This window comes from Onychomys torridus, chromosome 3, assembly GCF_903995425.1.
Source record: "Onychomys torridus chromosome 3, mOncTor1.1, whole genome shotgun sequence".
Taxonomy (NCBI): Eukaryota; Metazoa; Chordata; class Mammalia; order Rodentia; family Cricetidae; genus Onychomys; species Onychomys torridus.
This window is the reverse complement of record NC_050445.1, coordinates 81,560,403-81,566,329: the sequence shown is the minus strand read 5'-3', so window position 1 is coordinate 81,566,329 and position 5,927 is coordinate 81,560,403. Positions and strand designations below refer to the sequence as shown.

The 5,927-nt window shown below is 41.7% G+C and overlaps 1 pseudogene; it reads left to right on the top strand.

Moving 5' to 3' along the window:
- The first annotated feature begins 1,658 nt into the window (after positions 1–1,658).
- On the top strand, positions 1,659–3,830 carry LOC118580072 (annotated as a pseudogene).
- Positions 3,831–5,927: the final 2,097 nt, after the last annotated feature.

Genomic DNA, 5,927 nt, shown 5'->3' with positions numbered 1-5,927 from the left:
ATCCTTAAGTGAATTTTTATGTGGATGAAGGCTGGTTCCACTCATTTGAAAATGTTTGTATGTCTGCTGCTGTAGGCCACAAAATGGAGATTAAAAAGAACTTTAAAAGTCAGCATACAAAATGACAACTTTTGAGGTGATAGGTAAGTTAACCTGGTTTTAATATCCACACAGCATAAACACATTTTGAAGCATCACATGCTACCACATTGATGTGCACAATCCCTATGCTTTTATAAATCAGTTAAAAATGAATCCAACTTAAATTAGAAAAAGAAAGAAAATAATTCTTGCCTTCAAAGTTACTGGTCTGTTTGAGGGATGTGTTGGTACTATGGTGAAAGCAATCCAAAGATGCCAGGAAAAAGAGAAATTAGCAGATTTGGGGTTCCATCTTCCTAACTTGTTCTACTTTCCTAATGAGTTTACCACAAGCTACCACAAACTTGGTGGATCAGAGAAGCCACCTTGTAATTTACCTTGTAATCATGAAGGAGAAATTTGCCCTGTGACTCTCACTGAACTAACATTGGTATGGATTTGAATGTGAACTGTGCCCACAGGCTCGTGCATCAATGGCTTGGTTCCCAGCTTGTAGCTCTGTTCTAGGAGGTTCTGAAACTTTAAGTGGTGGAACCCAGCTGCAGAACATAGGTCACTGAGGTTATGTACTGAAAATCCTTCCTCTTTCTCTGCTTTCTGTCTCATAATCCCACAGCTGTTATGTTGTAACTCACTGTGGGCCCAGAACCAGAGCCAACTGAGCAAACATAAAAGAAAGAACTGCTCTTTTTAAAGTTATTTTATGAGATATCTGGTCACAGTGATACTAAAAACTTAAAAATCAAAGTGTTAACAAGCTTGCATGTCATCTAGAAGTCCAGAGAAGGACCTGTTTTCTTGTCTGTTTCAGTTTCCAGAACCTCCAGCATTTCTTGGTTCATGACCCCCTTTAATCTTCAAAGCCAGAGATCACAGTTCTCCAATATCTGTCTGTGGTTCTCTCTTTGATATTATCTATCTTGCATCACTTTTCACTTATAAAGAAGTTTTTACACTGAACACTTTTGAACAAGGTGATTTCCCAACTCAACTTTTATAATTTAATAGTATCTGCAAAGACTTTTTGCCATGTTAAAGAACTATATTTATATGTTCTGGGGGTTTAGATATTAACATACCTGAGAGTTCTCTGCCTGTGAGTTTCTAAGTCACCTTAACCTCCTCAAGAGCTACCTTGGTCCTTGATAACAGAACACAACTTATTCAGGAGGTAGGTGTCATCTCTTGATCTTAGTGGGATCAGGCACTCACCCAACCCCAAGAGATGAAAACTGACTGAAAAAGAAATGCCTTACCTCTTTCTTCTTGCCTTAAAACAGACAGAATATCTGGAGGTGCAGTAGTCACCATAGGGTTGGAAAGAAGGCAAAAAACAAGAGAAATACAATGATCCTACCTACTGATTTAATGTCCCAGAGCCAAGGACAGAAATAACCTGCCTCCAGATTCCATATTACAAGGGGAAAATGAAAATTCAGTATGTTTGCTATCTGTTGGCAGGTTTTCTGTAACTTCAGTCAAGTACTTTTCTAGTCAGTATGGTTGGATTATGTTCCGTTGCACATCTGTGCTCTGTGTTCCCACTTGGCTTTCCCATCAAGATGCCTGAGGAAGTGCACCATGGAGAGGAAGAGGTGGAGACCTTTGCCTTTCAGGCAGAAATCACTCAACTCATGTCCCTCATCATCAATACTTTCTATTCCAACAAGGAAATTTTCCTCCAAGAGTTGATCTCTAATGCTTCTGATGCCTTGGACAAAATTCACTATGAAAGCCTGACAGACCCTTCCAAGTTGGACAGTGGTAAAGAGCTGAAAATTGACATCATCCTCAACCCTCAACAGTGAACACTGACTTTGGTGGACACAGGCATTGGCATGACCAAGGCTGATCTCATAAATAACTTAGGAACCATTGCTAAGTCTGGTACAAAGGCATTCATGGAGGTGCTCCAGGCTGGTGTGGATATATCTATGATTGGGCAGTTTGGTGTTGGATTATACTCTGCCTATCTAGTGGCAGAGAAAGTGGTTGTGATCACAAAGCACAATGATGACAAGCAGTATGCCTGGGAGTCCTCTGCTGGCAGATCCTTCACAGTTTGTGCAGACCATGGTGAGCCCATCGGCAGCGGTACCAAAGTGATCATCTCAAAGAAGACCAGACAGAATACCTAGAGGAGAGGAGGGTCAAGGAAGTGGTGAAGAAACACTTGCAGCTCATAGGCTATCCCATCACCCTCTACTTGGAAAAGGAATGAGAGGAGATCAGTGATGATGAGGCAGAGGGACAGAAGGGTGAGAAAGAAGAGGAAGATAAGGATGATGAGGAGAAGCCTAAGATTGAAGACGGGGGATCAGATGAGGAGGATGACAGTGGCAAACATAAGAAGAAGAAAACAAAGAAGATCAAGGAGAAGTACATCAATCACAAGGAGCTGAATAAGACTAAGGCCATTTGGACCAGGAACCTTGATGACATCACTCAAGAGGAATATGCGGAATTCTATAAGAGCCTCACCAATGATTGGGAGGACCACTTGGCAGTCAAGTACTCCTCAGTAGAAGGTCAGTTGGAATTCAGAGGTGGAATTCATTCCACAGCAAGCTCCCTTTGACCTTTTTGAGAACAAGAAGAAGAACAACAACATCAAACTCTATGTGCATCATGTGTTCATCATGGACAGCTGTGATGAGCTGATGCCTGAGTACCTCAACTTTATCTGTGGTATGGTTGAGTCTGAGGACCTGCCCCTGAACTTCTCTCGAGAAATGCTCCAGCAGAGCAAGATCCTGAAAGTCATCCACAAAAACATTGTGAAGAAGTACCTTGAGCTCTTCTCTGAGTTGGCTGAAGACAAAGAGAACTACAAGAAATTTTATGAGGCCTTCTCCAAGAATCCAAAACATAGAATCCATGAAGACTCCACTGTCAGTGCCTCTCTGAGCTTCTCCACTATCACACCTCTCAGTCTGGAGATGAGATGACTTCCCTGTCAGAATATGTGTCTCACATGAAGGAGACACAGAAATCCATCTACTATATCACTGATGAGAGCAAAGAGCAGGTGGCCAACTCTGCCTTTGTGGAGCGTGTGCGGAAGTGGGGCTTTGAGGTTGTGTACATGAAGGAGCCTATGGCCGTGTACTGCATGCAGCAGCTCAAGGAGTTTGATGGGAAGAGCCTGGTCTCCATGACTAAGGAAGGCCTAGAGCTACCAGAGGATGAGGAAGAGAAGAAGAAAATGGAGGAGAGCAAGGCAAAGTTTGAAAAATCTCTGCAAGCTCATGAAGGAGATCCTGGATAAGAAGGTTGAGAAGGTGACAATCTCCAAAAGGCTTGTGTCTTCACCCTGCTGCATTGTAACAAGCACCTATGGCTGGACAGCCAACATGGAGCAGATCATGAAGGTCCAGGCACTTCAAGACAACTCTACAATGGGCTACATGATGGCCAAAAAGCACCTAGAGATCAACCCTGACCATCCCATCTTGGAGACCCTGAAGCAGAAGGCTGAGGCAGACAAAAATGACAAGGCTGTCAAGGACCTGGTGATGCTGCTGTTCAAAACTACTCTCCTCTCCTCTGGCTTCTCACTTGAGGATCCCCAAACCCATTCCAACCGTATCTACCGCATGATCAAACTGGGCCTGGGTATTGATGAAGAGGAGGTAACAGCAGCAGAGCCCAGTGCTGCTGTTCCTGATAAGATCCCCCAAATCAAGGGTGATGAAGATGCCTCCCACGTGGAAGAAGTAGTTGTATAGTTTCTTTGTGGCTCCCTCAGCAGCCTTGGCTAGCCCTGACCTACCCGGCTCTCTGCTCATGCTAGAGGATCTCTTTTGTCTTGTCCTTGTGCCTTAAGGCAAGAAAATCCCCTCCCACAGAATAGCAGGGTTGGGTATTGTGTATTGTGGTTTTCGTTTGTTTTATTTCGTTCTAAAGTTAAAAATATGCAAAATAAAGAAGATTCCATTTTACACACACACAAAAAAAAGAGTACTCACTTATGTCTATCTCTTTTCCTTCAATAATCTGGGTGTTCACTAATGTCAAGAAAAACATGTCCCAGTACAAAAATGAGAGGCTATAACTTCTGGGATCAAGTTACTAATGATTGTAATGTCCATATTGCTGGATGTTACAAACTAAATTTTCCTGATTCCTCTCCAATATTCATATTTTGAAATGTCAATACCAAATATGATATGGTATTAGTAGGTAAGCTTTTTAGGGGGCAGTTGGGTTGTGAGGATGTAACTCATGGAAATGAGATTAATGTTTGTATAAGAAACATAAATTTTACTTTGCTTTCTCTGCTGTATGTTAGGTGTAGATATAAGATGATCTAGAAAAGGCCTGGGAGTTGGAGTAGGACTCTGCCCAAGACCCTAACCATGTCAGCATCCTGATCTCAGTTTCCAGCCTCCAAAACTATGAGCAATTATTACTTATTTAAATCACTTAGCTTATGGCATTTTTGTTTCTGCAGTCCACATGGACTAAGATCTTTGTCATCCCACCCCACCCATCTCTTCCACTTGCTTTCTCTGATAAAATAGGCTTTCACAGTCTGAGCTAATCTAGTAGAGATCAAGGAACTTAATGCGTCAAGAAGAACACGAGTCTCTCAGCCTAAGTTCCCAACAGCAACTCAATTTTGACACCCTTAGTGAGTGTGAAGACAGATTTCCCCAGTCAAATCTAAAGTTGGCTACAGCACTGAAAACACCTTAATTTATCAGGTAAGAGCTAGATAAACTCCATAAAATCATGACTTTGGGGAATTGCCACACTTTAATAAGTTTTTGTTTAAGCCAATAAGTTTGTGGGTGATTTGTTATTAAGTAATCAATAACTAAGTTGTTATCCAAAAAAGATGTGTTGAATAAAAATAAATAGTTGTTAAAATTTTAAGAACACTTTAAAAAATAGAAGTGTGATAGTGATGAGGAGAAATGTTAGGAAAGACTCCATGGAAAAGGAAATACATGAGCTTTGAGTTAAGGAATAAGATGAGTAAAGTACACAGAGGAATCAGTGTGTAAAAGCAAGGTGATGTTAGGACAGGTGCACTAGAAATTTACCAGCAAATCATTTATGAAAGGAAGATGGAGGAAAAGTGAGTCACTGGAGTAAAGGGGACACGCTGAGAGCTTTGTTCTCTACATACCGGCAAGCAGAGAAGGCTTTCCAGTATGGAGGGTGCACCAGTGAGAGCTACGGAAGGAGATGGAATGAAGGTGGCAGGAGAAATGGCCGGAGGCAGACCTGCTATTTAGAAGACTAATGAAAGTTTTAGAGAATAGATTGAGGCAGCACAGACTACCATGAAGAGGGTAGAAAATCCAGAAGACAATTGATTTTAAAGATTCTAGGACAATACCTTGCAGCAAGCCTGAGATCATCTCTTCACTTACAGTCTCACGTTCATTTCTTATGAGCAGTTATACTAATCAGCCTTATCTTATTGAGGACAAGGAAGCAGGGGTTCGGAGAAGTCAAGGCATCTGGGGTCACACTGTTAAGAAGTGGTAGAATCAACAAGTAAACCAATGTGCTTGTCCCAACCTTACTCTATTTCTACTTTCGATAGTGTCTTGAGAAATTAACCAAATAAGAGGACATTGATGGAATCCTGGGAAAAAGAGGAAGATGGAGGGATGCAAAAAGGATATCCAATACTCAGAAGCAGGTGGTAGATTCTGAACAGGGGCATTGTTCATGGGAGAAAATGTGTTGGTTATATGATAGGAGAAAACTCAGTTTTATGATATGAATGCCCCTACTTCATTCTCCAAATTCAGTACCTTCTCTATGTGACAAGCTACGATTCTGCTTTTACTGTCTGAAGGGCAGTGGCC